Source organism: Festucalex cinctus, chromosome 18, assembly GCF_051991245.1.
Source record: "Festucalex cinctus isolate MCC-2025b chromosome 18, RoL_Fcin_1.0, whole genome shotgun sequence".
NCBI lineage: Eukaryota > Metazoa > Chordata > Actinopteri > Syngnathiformes > Syngnathidae > Festucalex > Festucalex cinctus.
Window position 1 is genome coordinate 18962124 of NC_135428.1, and position 21247 is coordinate 18983370.

Here is a 21247-nt window from a genome sequence, read left to right on the forward strand (position 1 = left end):
AGGCTTTCTTTTGGCAACAATCAAAGATACATCTAGTTGTAGTGCGGTCGAAATATCTCGTTTTTACTTTCTGGTAGGCTTTTACGCCAACACTTCTAAATATCATCATGCTGGCAACCAGTCATTTCACGTCGTCTCAAGATTCATTCACAGTACTGAGCGAGTGGAGTGTGAAAAAGGGCTATACAGTTTACATGCATGAAGTGATTCACTCTTTGGATAAAAATCAGGAACTGATTATTCCACCACTTGTTCGCACACCCACATAATAAAACAAAATAGACTATTATACAATAAGACTGTAGGCCATTTTTTTGTGACTTTGTGGATTCCATCATGTTTTTATTTTTTACTTTTGTTTAGTGGTGTGCATGTCTGTGCAAGACATTTTGTGCACTAATTGTCTTCTGTTTTTTTGTTTTTGTTTTTTTTTTGCTCTCATTCCAACTGTTATCTGCTGAAAGGCATCTTCTCTGTTATCTGTCCTCATTTTAATTGCAAAATACAGCCAGCGTGTTAGTGATTAAATGGAAAATTGTGCATTAATTGATGAGACTGAAGATAAAGCAATTCCAATTATGGCACAGTATTTGAGAGGGACTCTCAAGTTTCACCATCCCTCGAGGGAACAAAACCACAAATAGCAATTTGGAGCAGGGAACAATGCCAGTCCGTAAAAATACACATACAAACACATACCCATTTCAAGAGCATACTGAATGTACATATAAAAAAGTATACAAGCACAGTAGTAAATACATCACAAACACAACTTCTCATTTAAGTAATGAAATGACTGTAATAAATTATTAAAGAAATCACATTATATATTGCAAATCATTTGAAAATTGCCTGTAGCAGCAATCAAAATTCACTAGCAAGCATTAAATGAAAAATGAAAAGTAGGCATAAAATTATTCCCAGTGACATCAAAGAGGACTGTGAATTTGGATTGGAGGCAAACATGCACGCGCACATGCAAACAGTTCTTTATGGTTTTGTGCAATACAGAATTCATCTGTTCAATATTCAACGTACAGACAATTCCAAGGTGGAGACAAGCTCTGCCTCACAAATACAAAATTAGTCACTGCCATGGCTTGGCAATGGCATCTACCAGCATATTTGGTTACACATGATAGCCTCTGGCCTGTACTTCAAACAAGCTGTTACATATCAGACAAGATGAGTATAATAAACAGAGCTTCATTCTTCTCAATGCTTAATTGAAAAGCCACTTGCTAGGCAGAAAGCAGCCACATAGAGAACAGTTCATGCCATTCAGACTGTGAGATGCCTAAGTTATTAAATGCAACACACTACTTACTGTTTATCTTCAGTCAAACTGAATTGTCTACTACACAGTATGCAATATCGGACTTTTATATTTACAGTTTTACTGCATACTTCAGGTCCCCAACATGGCGCTCTTAAAGATTATTAAAGGTCATTTGAGCAAATTTGTTATTTCAGAAGTGTTATCAAACTGGTAGCCCATTAACTCTTTGAACGCCAAAAACGTTTAATGACGTATGCTAAAATCCTAATGAATGCTGCCATAAACGTTAATTGACGTTTACTAAGTTTGTTTTTTTTCTCAATGGGCAGTGCAACGTCTTGTGCAGCACTGCCTTGTCATTGGGGTTGTGAAATCCCAAAACAGCCGCTAATTATGGCCAGCAGATGGCAGCATTGTATTTCTTCAATGGGCTCACGGTATATGAAATTACAATGAAACGTGACAAATCTGATGAAATTGAACGTTTTTAAGGATCACGTGAATGATCAAAGCCTTTGTCACATTAAACCCAATTCACAGTGTCAATAAACAAAAATATATATATATATATTGTCAAAGTCACTGTTGTGCAAAAAATGTATCTTTCCACAAAAAGCTTGTTTTCTCTATTTTTTTTCTATTTTCACTTCTGTCACTGAAATTACCTATTTTCGAATGGTGATTAATAAAGAATGGAATAAGGTAGAAACATACTTTTTTTGTGTTTATGTAGTCGTAGCGCACAATATTTTGGTGAAAGATGAGTGAAAATGCTCGAAATCGGCTGGCACTGTTGGGGTTGTTTTGTGGATAATGTTTGGCAGTCAAAGAGTTAATCAATACCCAAAAAGGTTGGTGACTGCTTTTCTACAAGTGGTCTTTCACTTGTATATCACTTGTTCCACCTATTAAGGTACTCAAAGCACTTCACACTGACTTGGCATTCATCTACTGATGGCGCAGCATCAGGAGCAATAAGCAGTTCAGTATTTTGCCCAAAGAAACTTGGACATGGCCACAAGGGCCAAGGGATCGAACCCCCAACCTCTGGGTGGGGAGATGACCACTCTAGCATTGAGCCATGCCGCCTCCTATACTGTACTGAATCCAAAGAGAGGGCCAAGAATAGTAAACGTTGAGTCAACAGTTGATTTAACATGAGTATTAGTACTGCTAATTTAATCATAACGTTTTGAAATATGCTCTACATTTTCTTTTGTAAACTCAAAACTGTATACTGTAAAGTGAATTCAGAGATTGCGGAAAATGTGCGAAGAGGGGGGAACTCTGTAGTAGTCAATTGAGGAGATATTGCATTAAACTGTTGTTCACCATTGTTTAAAAGAAAAAGGAAAAAGGGAAAAAAAAAAAACATATACCACATTAACCAGACCTAGGATCTAACACATAACCACCATCCCCACTGGTTGAGAGTTACATGCACAGGAATCAGCGGGCATGTGAAGAGTTATAAAATACTGTATATCAATAAATAATTACATACAATTATGAAGGTCTTTGCCCTGCGATTGGCTGGCAACCAGTTCAGGGTGTACCCCGCCTACTGTCCATAGCCAGCTGAGATAGGCTCCAGCACCCCCCGCGACCCTTGTGAGGAACACAAGCGGTTCAGAAAATGGATGGATGGATGGATGGATGGATGGATGGATGGATGGATGGATGGATGAATATGAAGGTCTTAGACTCATTGGACCTTAATCCAATAGAGAATTCATTTTGACTTTTTAGAAACTCCCAACAAGAACTGAGGCTGCAGTCAAGGCCTGGAAAAGCATTTCAAATGAAAAATGCAAAAGTCTAGTGAAACAAAGGGTTGCAGTAAGGATTACGCCACCAAATATTAAATGTTATTCATTTTAAGTCAATTTAACACTGTCCGTTCCAACACTTTTGCTCACTTGAAAAGTGGCTGGGTTCAAACAATAGGTGCTCTGTTCTGAGTTGTTTAACACATCTACTGTATATTTAAATACCACAGAATGAAAGCTGTGATTATTTCATTACTTTTGTCTCATTTATCTGCTGAATGCAAATGTATTCAGTGTACAACAAAAACAAAGGAATTGATCTTGCTTGGACAAATACTACTGGAATAAAAGAATAGACAGTCATAGTAGAAATAGAAGGAAGATACCTTTTTTGCTTCCTCCCATAATTTAATCCAGTTTGGCCCATTTTACGCTTTATACTCTTAGTATGTTGATCTGTAAGCGATGAAAATTTTACATCAAGATGTGCTGCAAGAGATGAACATGATTTTTTTTTTTTTTAAGTCTGTTTTTTTTAATAAGGATTGACTCGAAACATCACATTATCATCAAGCCTAATTTACAATGCAAACACCAGGAGGCGAGGCCTTGATAACGTCTAGTAAAACGGCGGAAGGAGTGGCAGAATGGCAATGAGATTGGGGTTCGAAAAGGTTACCATGCTTATACAAAACACACATATCAGAGAACAAACACGATATATACTCTCGCATGTAAACACAGGCATGAATGCTAATCCAAAAATTCCAACATCAAATACAAATATTGCAAAGATATACATTCAGATTCAAGTACATACACACCCAGAGGAAAATACTCTCTCACTTTAGAGCTTTGAGCTACAAATCCCTTTTTTTGGTGTTAACCTAGCTCGACATACACCATAGTTAAAATCCTGTTGACACTCCCAGACCACCTCATTAACCTGTTCTAGTGGCATTGCCGCCTGCCTAGACGTGCAACAATCTCCCGCTCAATAACCCGCGTTTAAAATTCATGCTGGTATCATTTATTCATCTACCCATGTTGCTTGGACCACTTTTTGAACACCAAGTAGTTCCAGTAAGCACTGTGTCAGACATTGCTGACCAGGTGTGTATTTCACAAAGCAGGTTTCGTGAGAACACTGAGTCAAGAAAGCCTGAAATGTGGGAAACTCTGCGTCTTTTGTTTCAGAAAGGGACAGAAAGGGAGGTACAGTGGTACCTCTGCTTACGAATGTCCCTTCATACGAAAGTTTCAAGTTACGAAACTCCTCAACAGGAAAATATTGCCTCTAGTTACGAAAGAAGTTTTAGGATATGAAAAGGTAAAAATACAGTATGGGCCGCTACTCGCAGCTCCCAAAGTTTACTGAACGCAACATACTTGCAGCTGCTCTGCCATTGGCTATTACTGGCATTTTCCTGGCATCCCATTGGCTAAGAGGGACCTCAACCTTATGTGTCCATAGATACATAATAGATATGTGTCTATGTAGCGTTCTCGTCATTCGCCCCTCGGGCCATGAGGTGTTTAGATAGTTTTACGTAAATATTCACTAACAGTCGATGAATTTGTGCAAAAATTAAAACAATTGGTGATTGATGAAGGCTACGTTGCACAGTAAGTTTTTAATTGCGACAAGGCGGGCCTTTTTTTGGAAAAAAAAGATGCCTGGCCGTACCTGAAGTTTCCATCAAGTTTTGGAATTTATTGAAAAGAATCACCCAGAAAATGTGTTCACGATTCAGGCGATCGCTCACTATGATTATGTTTGCGTTGGACATTTTCGAAGGATTTAAAAAAAAAAAAAAGGGCTCCAGGTGGAGGAGTGGAACCATCACTTGCCTTCCGCCTGGGAGATGATGTGCGGCTTACATGATGTAAGCGTGAGTGAGTGAGTGATTAAAAAAAAAGGAGAAAATTGTTAAAAAAACAAACATCCTTGGATCAGTTCTTTACAAAACACCAGGCAAAAACACTTCTGAGAGAGAACATGAACCAAAGAGGGCAAAAAACGAAGAGGAAAGCAGTTAAAAAGGTAAATGACCATCATTTTTATTCTTTACTCTATTCTTTGTTTTTTACATTATGCACAACTCTCATTTATTGTGCAATAGTCTAATTGTAACATGTTTTGATGCATTTGTATGCTTTATAAAACATTTATGTCTGAATTTTGGGAGACTTGGAACGGATTAGGGCATTTACATGTAAAATGCGTCTCTACTTACAAAATTTTCGACTGAAGAACTTTCTTCCAGAACCAATTCATTTCGTAAGTAGAGGTACCACTGTAACTGAAACCAGAGGATAAGGGGTAACTCTAGCCTGTGTCATAAAAAGAGGTCATTTAAACTCTCAGTCAGTTACCATAGTAACATTGTCCATCAAGCTAACCTGTTCGGTAGCAGGTTTGTCACAATGAACCTCGAGTTTTTCCTTGTACCCGCCTGCTTTCAGCCACACACGACAATTAATTTCCTCATTCATTCAGTCCGCTGCAATGACTTTTTGCGTAAATACGCCTGTAGTCTAGAGCGTAAAGTCCACTTTTGTCACAACATGACATGTCATTTTGACAATAACCCTATTGATGAAGGTGCCGCATTATTGCACCGGGAATTAAATATTCGTCGTGAGATTGTTATCAGACCGTGCATAGATTTGCTGGCATTTCCGGATCTTTTTGCACAGTACCGTTTCACATCCAGTCCATCATCTACATACACAACTTCATCTGTCCTTACATTTGCAACATTACCAGACGAAGTCATATGCGCTCACATCACAACATGTATGTGCTGCGCACCGTTTTTTCCTTATACCTCTTTGACTGTTTTTCATCTGTTTTTTATAGTTCATCTTAACCCGTGGGCAGTATTGTGACCCGTTTTGGGCTTTTTGATGGTTCTGAACAAGTCATGTCAAAATAAGATACTGCCTACAGGTTAAGTCAAGTGCACCGAAGTGAAATGAATTAATGAGCTATCATTCACCAGGTTGCTCCTGTATTATTATTGTGATTGCAAAGGACTACATTTAAATTTACGTATTGACCAGAGCAGAAATGTTCTCCCACGCCACCTTCCTTTGTTTCTATGGTGAACATGCCACAGTGTGTCTATGCGTGCATATAATTCCATGCGTCTGGCGTGCAACCCACCGGACGATGCAGAAAATAGCCACTCTTTTAAAGCAGGGAGGAAATTGAGTACTTATTAGTGTGGTGAGTGACTAGTGAATATAATGTTAAAAGTGTGTAGCGATAATTGGGTCGTCTTTTGGACGAATTAATAATCTGGACGTTACAGAGGTAAATTATATTTACCTCGATAACCTCTAGGGGCACCACGTTGGTTTTGCTATGGGTTAACAGGAGCAAACAACGACCAAAATCCTTCCTTCATCAATCATTTATAATCTAAAGTCGCCACACTCGATATTCAGTGGTTCCTTGTACCAACAAAAGAATAATAATCCACTCGGAAACACAGATGACTTAGGCGGAATAGAGTTAATAAAACATACGTTTATTCACGATTGCTATTGCTACACTACAGAATCAAAACACTGCCTATCTAACTATTCTACCGTCAGAAGAGGAATAAAATAAAGCGAATGAAAATAAGGAAGGAACGCGAATGAATAAGGAAACAGGGAAAAGAGAAATTTGACCTGCCAGATTGGTGATATGTTTCAAACGTAAGTGGCACACAGTGGATACGCCGAGCTAGAAATCAAACGCACACTTACGAGAATCGTTTGCGTCGAACGAGCTAAAGGGTCTTGTGAAAAAGGGGGAAAAATAGTCAATGTTCGTTGGAAAAAAGGCAAGAAAATCAAAAAGGGTTTATTCCACAGGTGATCAAGGGAAGCCGCTCAGGGGCCTGACGTAGTTGCGCGGCTCGTCCCTTGATTGGTCGGCGACTCGGCGAGGTTGATTCTCCGGCAAGGTTGGTTCTGCCGGACAGCTGTCCAACTTCAGGTGTTGGAGCTCGGTCCGCTACGCGCCTGCGTACGGGGAAGGCCAGCCGTTGGAGGTGAGCTGGCACCGCGGCGGGGCGCCACCGAATAGCAGGTGGTGCGGGCGGCTTAGGTGCAACAACCTTGAGTCCGGCGGTACGTAGCAAGTGTACCCCGGGGCCGCTGAGCTCGCCGCTGGCGGGCACTCCACCGATGGTGAAGAGAAAAAAAAGGAAAAAAGGAGTAAAAGAGTCTTTGGGGTCAGCGTTGCAGTTTGCACCTGCTTTGGCATGGCGTGGAGAGAGGGTCTGCTCTCGGCAACGGTTGCTGCCAGAAAAGAAAAGGCCACGTGGTTGGCAAGTTTCTTGGAACAAAGAGTTCGAGCAGGCTGGGACACTCGCAGGTCGTGCAAGAGAGTTTTGGAAGAGGCTTGGAAGCAAGAGGGGAGAGCGAGGGGTCCCCTCATCCTTTTAAAGTCTATGGGCGGGGCTTCAGTAGGTGGTGGCACACCCTTCTGTTCGCTAGCGCAGACTTAAAAAAATATATATTAAAGGGATTAATAATTTGGCATTAAATTTGGTCAGTCTGGCAAATCAGTTTTCCCACACAACCCGTTTAACACACATCGTAATTCATGCATCATAAACTAACTTGTGAGGTAACTTCTACTTGTCTAATCTGACTGAACTGAAAGATATTGATTATCTTTCATTCTTTATGGAGTACAAATGAAATAGGATGTTCATACACACAAAGATATAACATGAATCATTCGTAGTTCAGTTGTCTGTCAAGAATTATCATGGTATAAATGTGTAAAATGCGGTTACTTATATGAAATGTCACTAAGGATAGTTCCAAGTTTCACCACTTGACGGTGCTGTTGCTCCGTCTAGACGTTCCAGGAGTGCCCGTTTGGAAAGGTGGCGCCAGAATATCCTTTGTGATTGATAAGAAGTCATGAACATTCCTTTGATCAGTCATTTGTGTATTCCAAATCATTGGAGCCATTTGTTCGGGCTCCGAGAAGACGGGCTTGAATACACTCCTTCGGCAGACGCATAAATTCCTTTGTCACCTGGTCAGCGGCTTCAAAAGAGCTTTGTTGGTGGTTGGGTGACCACCTGCAGAGCTAACCAAGCTTAGATCCTGTCTGGGCAGTGGAATATTTATGCGACTGCAGAGAATTTGCTTTAGAAGAAGCAAACTTTAAAAAAAAAATTAGAGGGTGGATTGGGCCATCGGCCATAGTTGTTACAAGTGTCATGTAGAATGCAAAGCCCACAATATATGAAATTGGAGATTATGTATAGTAAGTTGTCATTTCTAATGAGAAAGCATTGTCAATCAACCAAACCATCTGTAAGAATGTCAATTTCATTTTTTTTTTCTCTCTTTGATGATCTAACAAAGTATTTATTGGTCTTCTCCTTATCAATTTCCACTCCAATGACATTTTATGCTTAAATTCAAATTCTATAACCGTTTCTACTTGCTTCTTTCATGCTGAACTTCTTAATGAATGTCCTTCATATATTCAAATATGCCCTACAGCAGTAATAAAGACATCAGGATTTCCCTCGGGCATGACAGTTGGCAAGATTCATTGCTTCCTTTCTAACTGCTGACAATGGCATCAGTGGTCCAATCACATGGCAATTGTTGTTGTCTTTTATGCAAATGTGGATATTACAGATTCCGGTTATATTGGGATTTTGCCTTTGAAAAGTCGATTAAAGTCCTCAAGTAAAACTACAATACAGTGCAAAATTCTTGTAATTCCCAAATGACAGGAGGAATACATGCAGATAAACTCATTAACATAGCTAAAAGCCCTTATAATGAGGCATGTTTTTTTTTTCTTGATGAAGAGCCTTCTAAGAGGGAGAAAGATGAAAAGAATATTCAGATAGCACCACAGGACTTATCAATGAATGCTGAATTTTCTACGGTTTCCAAAATATCACTGGATAAAGAAAAACTAGTTTTATTTTAGCTCAATGCAAATAGCCATGTGGTGTAATACAAGTATAACAGTCCAAAAATTATACTTTTTCAGATTATGCAGTTTGAATATTTAAACCAATATCTGCAGCGTTGTGTGCCTGTTACCTTATACTAAATGTAAATCCAAATTGTCAGTCACCTCATAATCATCAATAATAATCATAGTAATAATCAATAATCATAAAAACAGCTATTGTTTTGGCCCCGCAGTTGCTAAAAAAAAGTACATGGGCCAAGAAGCCATGATGAATTAGTGAGAATCTGGATGAATGTGCAGACTAGGATATCATTTTCACTTGTCAATTGTTAGAGTCCATTCACCAGAATAAGCACAAACAGCCTACTGAACTTGCAAAGAAGATGGCTAGCTAAATAACATCAAATAAACAAGCAGATCCAAATGCGGTATATGCTCCCTCTAATGGCATTCTGAATGTATGAAAATAAATTAAATCGTGGTGGAAGATGTATAAAAATCTAATCTAATCTACAAAGCACCAATTATTTGCACTGGAGTTCAATATTTCCAGAGATGCAACAATTAATCAACAACTCTTTTGATCATCGATTCCAATCGAGCCATTAACTTAAATCCTTGGAATTTCACCATCTCACGTACAGTAAATATTCTTAGATTTTGTAGTAGTATCTTTGTTTAAACAAAGCAGGACATTTACAAAAGTCTGCTTTAACTTTGGAAAACAACAATCCACTGTTTTTGGGGCTATTTTCTGACATGTTACAGACCAAACCAGGAAGTGATTCAAAATTAATTTATGTTTGTGCCTTTGACGCACTGTCAATTTGAAATAATATTCTGCTTTGATTAAAGGATGGTCATTTAAAAAAAAAAAAAAAGTTAAACAAGCTATTTCACATTTTAAATCCATGTGTAGAATGCTAGAATGTTAGCTGAGTCAAAACTGACTCATTCCCACTGAATAACAAGATGGATTTGTTTACTGACCTCCCAGAATGTAGGAAGTGGAAAATATTCATGGAGACGGATGCTTTGACGAGATCACATCTACCCACTGAGCAGTTGGGCTCACATAAGTGACTCTTGCAGTAGAATAAGTATACATAATTTTCAAGTAGCTTTGTTTTCACTTGTGCTCCAAAAGGAAATTGGCCTTTAAAAAAAACTTTTAAAAAAACTGTATTTAATTGATCTATTTAGCATCCTGTGAACAATGTGATAATCAACTTTATTTATTTATTTATTTATTTAATGATATTTTTTTTTTTCAGTTCAATTTATTGCATGGTATATACAAAATGTCTTTCATGAACAAATGGAAAAATTGCCATTAATTTCATGCAATTTTAAGGATATTTGCTACATTGGGATATCTTTCTTTCATTGTATTTATTTATTTATTTATTTATTTATTTATCTATCCATTCATCAATTTTCTTAACCGCTTGCTCCTCACAAGGGTCGCGGGGGTGCTGGAGCCTATCCCAGATGGCATTTGGCAGGAGGCGGAGTACACCCTGGACTGGTTGCCAGCCAATCGCAGGGCACACAGAGACGAACAACCATCCACACACACAAGCACACCTAGGGACAATTTGGAGCGCCCAATTAACCTGCCATGCATGTCTTTGGAATGTGGGAGGAGACCGCAGTACCCGGAGAAGACCCACGCAGGCACAGGGAGAACATGCAAACTCCACCCAGGAAGGCCGCAGCCTGTACTCGATCTTGCGCCCTCAGTACTGGGAGACGGACGTGCTAACCAGTCATCCACCGTACCGCCCTTATTTATTTATTTATTTTCAATAAAATTTATTTTGTGATATGTACAAAATGTCGATCAAATGGGGAGAAAAAGATCATAGAAAGTAACCATTAATTTCATGCAATTTCCATTAAGGAACATTGGGATATATAAGTCTTTCTTTAAAATTATCTGTCATATGAAGGGATGGATGGATGCTTTTTTTTGTGTGTGGACCTTTTATGTATCTAAAGTACAAGCGGTATAAGCTAAATCATATCTGGAAAAAAAAGGTATCGAACATCCCTGATACAAATGCATGCAGATTGGTCAATGATTTAAAAAAAGATTAACATATTTCTATTAAAAAAAATTATCCACTTTTTGGCCTTTTATAAAGGATCCTGGTCTTTTGGTGATTCCATGAGCCAAAAAGAAGTCCGCGGGTTCAAGAGCATTTTCAATTCTGGCTCCGGCCCTTTTGTAAGCCCTTTGAGACTCTTGTGTGATTAAGGGCTATATAAATAAACTTGACTTGACATGACAAGAAGCCATTAAAGAAGTGGCATTCCCAGCATGCTTTGCTGCGTTTATTACTGGCATTTGTGACTGTTTGTTTATATATTTATTGATATACGTCCACATAAAATGTGACAATTATAGCACAGCTAAGTAGAGAAACGTGCAAATTGGAACATTTGATTGCATTACATGCTCAAAATAACTGGCAATGGATAATTTCCCGCGGAACTGGTTGAGAATCACAAGTTTAATAGACCAGACCAGCATACGCGCATAAAAGAGAGCTCCTATTCGATCCTTTTATGCATCAGAGATCTTGCATTGGAGAAATTACATCTTGCTGGAAATCGTTTTCAAAACAAATATGTCACTTGATGCACATCATATAAGACTTGAGCTCTTATTTAGGAGATAAAATATTATACTGTATAGCTAGGTTGACCAGATTTTCACAATTAAAAACAGGGACGGTTAAACAAAAAATAAATTTCTCCTAATTTAAAGGGAAAGTTCAGCTGTAATAGCCCATTTTTCACTCTTCATGTATTTTTCAATAGGAAAATTATATTAGCTTGCATTTTCATTAATCTGTTTTCATCAATTTGTTTTGGATAAATCAGCATAAATAACCAACTCGTAATAGCCATTACAGCCATGCATAATATTACATTCCAAATCATTGTACATTAATAATGTTCAAAAACAGCGATAAATCGGCACGACTCTTTAAGTGGACATTTGTACTTATAGGGGCATATTCCCAAAAGGTTTGCGTCGCCTTTGCACCGCACTAACTGGTAAAAATGGAGCAATCCAGGAGCGTCTAATTCACTAAACACGCGCAGATGGGGAAATCCGTCACAAAGTGCTCTGCCAACCAGAATGCGCCACAGTGCGCCGGTGTTATTTGCGCAGATGTAAATTAGGTAATTTGCATACATTTGACGCAAAATCTGCCCACCCCAATGCAAATGAGATTCATTGATATACAGTGCAAATAGCCACACCGAGTTTGCGTGACGCAAATAATGTTTTTGGAAAGCATTTATTAACCTGCCGCAACCTCGATCCCGGGATCATGACAGCAGAGAGGGGGGGGGGCCTTTTTCGGTGTTGGTTTACACATAATGTAACTCGGGCTGATCGGCAATAGCGGGGGAGGCATTTTACGATCATTTTTACGTGCCAGATGCATACTGTACACCAATGCCAACCTCTGAAAATATATATTTTTTAAAATGATCGCACCAATAATTTGTACTTTATGAATGAATGAATGACGCCGTTGTCGTACTCTCTGCTCTGTACAGTTTAATGGCGCTATAAATGCTTACTCTCGGTCCAACCTCGCTTTCTGATAATGTCATCTTTCTCGTAACTGTTACTATAACAACCATGTTGTTGGCGCAAATCCATTGCCATGTGTGGTAAATCAGGTGCAAATTTGCTCCAAGCTGTCAGTTTTGTGGGCGTGTTTGCGCCGGTATATGATTAGAGCAATATCCTTAGTGAATAGGTGGGTAACGGCGCAGACTGCGGGTGCAGTTGTGGTGCAATATTTTGCGCTATTACAGGACGCAGCGCATTCTTAGTGAATATGCCCCTCAGTCTCTTCAACCACTGAAGCATTTTGTAGCTTCGCCATGTCTGATTTATAAAAGGATGAGGAAATGAGGAGCTCACTTTAAGTTTCTCTCATGTCATATTTGATCTGTAATAAGCCCCCAAGATATGAACACAATGCGTTTCGAGCGTTTTTTTGTAAACTGAATTGTTCACAGGTCATTATATCCTCGCTGGAGCTCCGATGGTCCGAATTTCTCAAAGTCCACCCACATAGAAATTTTCTGCACCCCACTGCTGTCGCATGCCCGCGTGCTGGATTTTTTTTAAAAGTCCTGCTTTTCGAAAAGGACAACCTCAGGGGTTTGTCGTGCAGTTTGCTAGCCGATAGTTGATGCTCTCGAAGTAGCCACTGCGAGCAAATGCTACACGGCCTCACCGAGCTGCTTTCCTCACACTTCTGGCTGGATAGGAGCCGGCCGCTATGGCAGCACGAGAGACCGATTTGAAGCTCTTGGGCTGGCTAACTGGTTATGAGTGGCGAGCGCGTGTTGAGTGAATTAGGCGCTCCCGGATTGCTCCATTTTTACCGGTTAGCGCGGTGTAAAGGTGACGCAAACCTTTAGGGATAGGCCCCCGAGTTTTTTTTAGTGCATATTACTAGTTAATTGCATTTGAAAGTAATACCTTTCTTTTGTCACATTATCGGAACTAAGTGGCTATACCGTAGATACTGTATGAACAATAGCTAGTAGAGGACAGTAGTTACTAGTAGGGGCAACATCTCCTTGCGTTCCATGTTGGAGGACAACACTAAAACAAACCAAAATCAAGGATGCATGTTCTGTATTTATAGCAGACACTTCAGCATTGACAAAAAAGTAAACATCATGAAAATTGGTTGATAAATGAGCAGGTTATGACATATTTACAACGTATAGAACGTTGACGGAACGTTGCCACCATGTGTCGCCATGACGCTTAGCTGGGCAGCTACTGCGTGCTGGAATGTGAGGGCAGTCAATGTGCTTGTCCTTTTGTGTTTGCTTCATGAATGGAACGGAAAGATGACAAGTTCCTGTGCTAGATTACCAATCACTAGATAGAAAGTGTGTCATGAGTGCATTTGCATTCACATTAGCAGTTAGCTCAGTTGCACCATCGATCACAGAGAGTTTCACAACGGGCCTGGGTCGCTGTCAGAGCTACTTGTACCGGACATTCAGGTATGGTCAGTGTAGTATTTTCAAGAATTTGTTTCCCCTTTCTTTATATATCAGAGCACACAGATATACATACGGTGCCTGGAACAAGATGACAAACTTGTTTTCCTAAAGCACGGATTAAATGGTAAGTATTCCGAAATGTCACTTGAAGCACTGCTGTAATCAATTTAATTCTTTGCACTTACATTCAGCTGTAAAACCACATAAATTGATCCCGACTGTGCTGGGACTGTGTAACAGTGATTTGTGGTATATCCTCCCCCCCCCTTTTTTTTTTGGTCTTCTATACAAAATATGTATTTTATCAACAAATGGGGATATGTGATAGAAAATTTAGATTCTATTGTCATGTAATATTAAAGAAAAGAATGGATATCTAGGCAACCCCAAAATAATGTTTGAGAGAGAGAGAGAGAGAGAGAGAGAGAGAGAGAGAGAGAGAGAGAGAGAGAGAGAAACAATTATCAAAAATATAATTACAAAACATTCAGTTATTCACATTTGAGAGTGTCTATATTATCTGAGTATTAGTGTGATTGTTTACGTTCAAGCATTGCACAGATTTTTTTATTTATTAGGAAGGTAGGGAAGTGCAGATGATTTCACGGCTTGGTGGTAGAAGCTGTTTTTGAGCCTCACGGTTCTAGACTTTAATGTCCTGTGGTGTTTTTGCAGGGGGAAGGGGGAGGAAAAATGAGTGGTCCAGGGTAGGAGGGGTCTTTAATGATTCCACTGGCTTTCCACAGTGGAATCATTATGGACCCCTCCCACCATGGACACTCACCCCCCTTTCCCCTCTGGAAAACTGGATGTAGAATAGAATAGAATAGAATAGAATAGAATAGAATAGAATAGAATAGTAACTCTCCCATGAACAATGAAAATCAGCTAGGCATATCTTAATATAGATACAGATATAGCTATAGATTTTTTTTTGTGTAAGTATAACTTTACTCATCTGCCAAAACACAAAATTTGAGTTTGCTTCTTGGTATGAACAGCAGTGCATGCCTTATTTCCTCAACCCACAACCCCACCCTCTCCTTTCAGATGGCAGGACATCTGGAGTTCATTTCAGCACGAAAGGACATTGGATCTCCCCTGAGCGGCTGACTGGATGGGTGGCCCACTGTTGTCCAGTCCACCCTGATTGAAAAAGGGAGCCCCCCCCACAAATACACACCTCAACATGTGTTGTAACATTAAGGCTGGAAGCCTCATTAAACAAAGACTCAATCAATCATTCTATAATTACCACTATCCATCAAAAAAATAAATAAATAAATACATCACACACATATACTGTATTCTGTGTATTGGCTTGATGTTTGTATAAGTAAATGTTCTGAACATGGAGTGATTTCACTGATGCCATAAAATCTGCCTGATGTCTAAAGAAATTAAGTTAAGAGCATATAATGGCATAGAATTTGGTTCTCTCAATAATCAACTTATGACTGTTGTGATGGTACGTTGTGCGATTATTATTGTAATCCCTTCAGACGAATACATGCAATATGAATTCACATGCATAACAGAACATATGGTGTTCCACAGGGTTCAATTCTGGGGCCTCTCCTGTTTTCATTGTATCTGCTGCCCCTGAGTTCCTACTAAAAAAAAAAAAAAAAAAAAAACAGTGGTGGTTGTTTTAAAGTGCTCTATAAATATAGAGTTGAATTGAGTGATGGGAGTCAGTGTCCTAACTGCATGATTTGCAACGCTAAGTTCAGCCATTCTAGTCCAGAACAACTTCTAGAAACTCTAAAGAAATATTTTCCTTATGCTGAATTTAAATGGGGAATACAATAACACGACACTGCCTAAATTCAAGGTGAAGAGGATCTCGGATTCAATGAAAAGGCTACTCTCCATGTTCAATTTGTTCACCCTAAAAATCACCTTTTATTTTTCAATGAAGTTTTGACATTGGCGCATTGGAAACTGGTGGTGTTTAGTATCTCCAATGAAGTTAAGAACCACTGGTTAAAAGGTATGTAATACAGCCATAATCTACTCACAAAGCCAACACAAATCAACGTCTCGGAAAATCTAGGAGAAAAGAAACTTTTTTTTTTTCTTTTTTTTTTAATTTGATTTACCATTTCAAATAAATGTCAGTTTAGACTAAAATTGTGAATTTAAGGATCCATCCCTTCACACACAAATCTGTGTGAATATACAGTGCAGTAGGATGGAAGCACAAAAAGAGGGGGAAGATCGGTAAATCCTTGCCAGGGAGTGGAGAAAAAGTGAGAAAATGGAAAGAAGTGTCATTTAGAGTAAATGGCATCCAAAAACCCTCTCCAATTATCTTTGCTTACCATGCCACAGAGGCTGACTTAATTAAAATAACTTGAGAGGAAGCGGAGGAAGAGCTGCCAGTGATTGAGGGGGCAAGCAGTTGACGTACTGTATCTGCACTGAAACACAAAGCTCATACATTGCGCAGGCTGCCGACCACTCTGCCTTTTCAATTGCTGACTTCAAAAGAGGGGAAAAACACATTCTTATAAAGAAATATTTTTTTATTTTTTTAAATAAGCGTGGGACTCTCACTTCTCAGAGATGTAATTGCACCAATTCTTCATTTTTTATCATCGCTGGAATATCTGTTAAGGGTATAAGGGGGCATGGGCAATACAAATGAATTATAATACTGCATTTGTTTTCATCTTGTCTGATTGCCCCCTCTTCCAGAATTCTTCTGACATTCTCTGAGAAAACCTTTGACAGTGACCTTATCACAGGAAAGTGTGTTTCTATGGGAACAATACCCATCTACTTACTGTATGTCTGGTGCTTATCTATGATCGTGAGGACAGAGTTGGCCCACTATGTATCCAAAAATATGCATCGCATTAAGAATTTAATGCCTATTTTTTATTTCATGTGGACCAAAATTCCTAAAACATGTCATTTGCTGCAACAGGCCGAAAACATGTCGTTTCCTGTTAAGCCATACAAAGTTAAATGTGTTTCCACCATATCCGGGGTCCTCAAATACAAATCTTAAAACTCATTCACACCCAGCCATTTTCACTGAAACAACCCCCCTCGCTTGTTTTACTGAATTTTAAAGATGACTTGACTTGATTTTGCAAGGTCCACAGAATATTCTGTTCTATTGCTATAAATGGAACAGTCATTGATTGATAATGTGAAGAACTCCCTTGAGTGAATCACATTTATCAATCTGGAAATGCTGGCTCGTTTGCTTTAAAAAACACATCCACATAAACGTACCCAAAAACGGTTAAGTTCCGGAATTCTTTGCCTGTTGGGCATCTTACTCGGTGTCAGTGTTTACACATATTAACAAATGTCATTGATGACCACATTTTATCATGTTATTTGATAATGATTTTATTAACCTTAACTAGTTTTAATTTCGTTATTAAATACAAACAATAATGAGTCAACATAAGTCATAATTTCTGAATGGGCCACTTTTTACAGTAAAAGTTGGACCCCAAGGTAAAAAAGGTGAAGCCCTGCCCTACTGAATAACAACAATGTCTCTACAACGTCAGCTTTGTCTTATAACAATTTAGTGCCGCATCAGTCCCATGATGCCTTGCAACACTTCAAGCCCAGCGTCTACCTGTCTCTGAAGCCTCACAATGGCGAGGCACCAATCACCAAATTTCACCCCACTTCGGACCAGAAAAGTCCTTTAGTCCGCTTGTTTGGACCGGACCAAAAGCGGTCTTTCTTTTTTCCGTTTGGTGCGGTTCATATTCACACTGTGCTTTTTGCAAGTGGACTATATTGCGCAATCACGTCGACCCGCGTGACGATCTGCGCTCCCATTGGATAAAAATGACGAAGGCTGAATGCATATCAAAACCAGGAAATAGAGGACAACATGAAATACCGCCGTGATGCATTACTGCTCTGTATATTTGCGGCGTTATTAGATGCAAGATATTTGCGAGCGTCAATGGCAGCTCATTTAACGGAGTTTCCGCGACGCTGTTTCTAATTTTTGAACAGTGTCATCCATTGCGTGCAAGAACCGGAGGAGCCGTTGCGCTTTGTGTGCCCCGCCTCCACCACAACATGATGACAGCAGCGTAGTTAAACAGAATACTCACGAGTATGAATGAATTTAGCACAATATTCACTGCCGGTCAATATTTCCCCGCCACGATGCTTGCTACGGTGGCTTGTTAAGCCCGAAAAGGCGCAGATGTCATGCACTTGGACCGGATCATCCGTGGTTTGTTTTCAGACTGCAAAGCGAACCGCACCGAGTGTGTTTGGAAGTGAACCAAGACCACCTCAAAAAGTGGGTCTCGGTCCGCTTGTTTGGTCCGTACTAGGATTCGTTTGTGTGCATTCAGACCTGCACAAAAGGTCAGAATCAGCGTGGGAAACGAACTCTGGTCCGTTTAAAGTGGACCAAACAGTGCAGGTCTGAATACACCCTAAAGGCCTCAGTATGCTTCTGCGAGAGGCTCGCGTCGAGGCGTCACGTTGGAGCTCCGCTCGTGCGTTTGCCTTCCGACTTGTGCGCAATACACATCGGTGTCTGCTGGAGTTTCACACCAAGTCCCGCTGTCGCTATGGCTGGGCCGCCACAGAGTGGCGATTCCTCTGCATTTTATGACGGATTCAGGAAGTTCAATTTAATTCAGAAACACGAAACAAAGCCGGGGGGAGAGTAAGTTCATCACCGTGGCAATTAATTATTGCCAATTTGCACCGGTGTCGGCCGTAAACTCGCCAAAACACAACAGCCGTGCGCTTAGCGAACACAGTTTTTAATTTTTTTTTATTGTTGTTTTCCGCCTCTCGTCCCAGGCACATATCCACATGCACAGCCGTCGTCTCATCGAGCAGGGAAGTCGATTTGCGCCGCCAGTTGCCTTCACGGAAACTATCTGGGCGGGGAGCGGGGAGAGAGAGAGAGAGAGAGAAAAAAAAAGAAAAAACGCCATCGAACGGACCAATCAGAAGCGAGCGACGCCCCGCCATCGACGTGCGTCCAAGGATTGGCGACGTGTGCACGTCGGCCGGCCACGAGCGACGCAGCACTTAAAATTCATGGCTCGCGTCGATCATGTGATCGACGGCGCTCATCGACGCGAGAGCAAACGTGGAGGCATAAATTAGGCTTAAGAATGAGCTTACAGCGCCAAAAATTGCTCCACATCTGCACCCGCAACTTGCGCCCTGTTAATGTCCGATTCATAAAAGATATTGCTCTAATGACACACCGGGCGCAAAAAGGCTCACAAAATTTGACAGCTGGGAGCAAATTTGCGCCTGATTTACCACACATGGCAATGGATTTGCGCCAAGAACACGGCAGTTTAGTAACAGTTACGAGAAAGATGAAATTATCACAAATCGAGCTTGGACCAAGAAGGTGCAAAAGCGTTTTCCTCATTTAGCGCCATTAAGCTGTGGAGAGGACGATGAACACGTAATTCATTCATTTAATAATAATAATAATGTATCAGCTTTATATAGTGCTTTTCTCGGCACTCAAAGGTGCTTTACATTGGATATATTATTCATATGCTCACACATTCACACTCTGGTGGCGGTAAGCTACTTAAATAGCCACAACTGCCCTGGGGCAGACTGACAGAAGGGTGGGATGCCAATATGCGCCTATGGCCCCTCCGACCGCCACCAAACATTAGCACCTTCCGTACACCAATGTGAGTAGCACTCCTGGAGCACTTCTCAAAAGATTCCCTGGGAAGCAGTCAAATGCCTTCTCCCCCACCCCTCCTCGAAGACCCCGCCGAGGTTTTAGAACCACAAAATCCACACTTCTCTTCCTGAATCTGAGATTTGACTTTGACAGGATTTTCATTTACATCCGAAGGTTATTGCTGTCCTAAAATCTTTAGAACTTTCTTTAAATAATGAAGATCAACTTCACAGTCTCTGCCAAAGTATGGGCTAGCTTTAGAGACCTCGACATCAAACACACACTCACGCATTCACACCCAAACACACATTCCTCTCACCTACTCAGCCAACACACAGTAGCGGCTCATGTGTCACAGCTGTGCTTTTGTCTTGCAAGCTTATTGTCTGGGAGTGTACAGTAATGTATTTCTCACTGAACATAACACAAACTCAGACTCTTTAATCAAATGTGTTTGCACAGAAGGTGGGTGGGTGCAAAAAGTTTAAGAGTGAGAATGCAGTGTTTCTTAAACATGCCAAACTTTACTTATTAATAAACAAAATATCACAGTATGTAAAATAATTTTGATAGATTTAAAAATGCGTAAAAAAAACACACACAAAAAACAGCCATTTTACTGTGGCGTGGAAAGTCGTAGCCTTTTTCTCATTTTTAATTTCATAGTTTAAGATCATCAATAAATGTAAATATCAGATGAAGATATCCCAAGTAAACATAAAATGCATACATGTTCAACATTGACCCCACCGTCTCAATTTTGGTTTGCATATAACATATTTGTGGTTGAGGAAGCCACATAAAACGACCGTCGAGCTAGCTGACACGTCTTGCTCCGGCTCTCCTCCCTCAGTTTTGTACTTCATCTCGCACCAGTCATTTTCACATTTGTTACTTTCCAAAACCGTGTCGTAAAACATGTCGGGTGTGAGGATTGTAGCAAAAATGACACCGGTAGCACAGTCACTCAAATATGCAAGTTCTTCACGACAACAAAAGCACACATGATTTAATTAGAAACAGTGAAAAGAAAATATGAATTACTACTACATTCACTATACTGTTGAGTTGTTAAATAACAGTTTATTCAAACCGATAATAAATACCAGTGCCACTAGTACATAAAATTCCCCAAAGAACAAAGTCAGTGAATTTTAAAGAAAGACCTACTGCATATATCTTAGGAAGAAAAAAAAAGAAAAAAGAAAAACCTATATATCTCAATAGAGCATTTCCCTTAAAATTGCATGAAAGTACAGTAATGGCAATGTTCTATTCTTCTAATTGCTAGTTCCTGACCATAAAAGCCGTCCAATTACGGTATCAGCCACCATAGCGAGTATCGATACATTAAAATAAGGCTTTACTTGCTCAGATACCAATACCTGGTACCTACTCGCCCATCCCTATTATTTATAAACCCTTCCATAGTGTTAAAAAACAAAAACAAAAAAAAACAAAAAAAAACAGTTGGGGACTGCGTCAAAAATGTCAGTGACATCGTTGTTTAATCAAACTTC

At 39.8% G+C, this 21247-nt stretch overlaps 1 protein-coding gene across 4 annotated transcripts in view; it reads right to left on the reverse strand.

Moving 5' to 3' along the window:
* The window catches only part of LOC144006024 (homeobox protein PKNOX2-like), a 128667-nt gene that overhangs the window by 58285 nt on the left and 49135 nt on the right, over nt 1-21247 (reverse strand). The gene's annotated exons all lie outside the window — the stretch shown is intronic.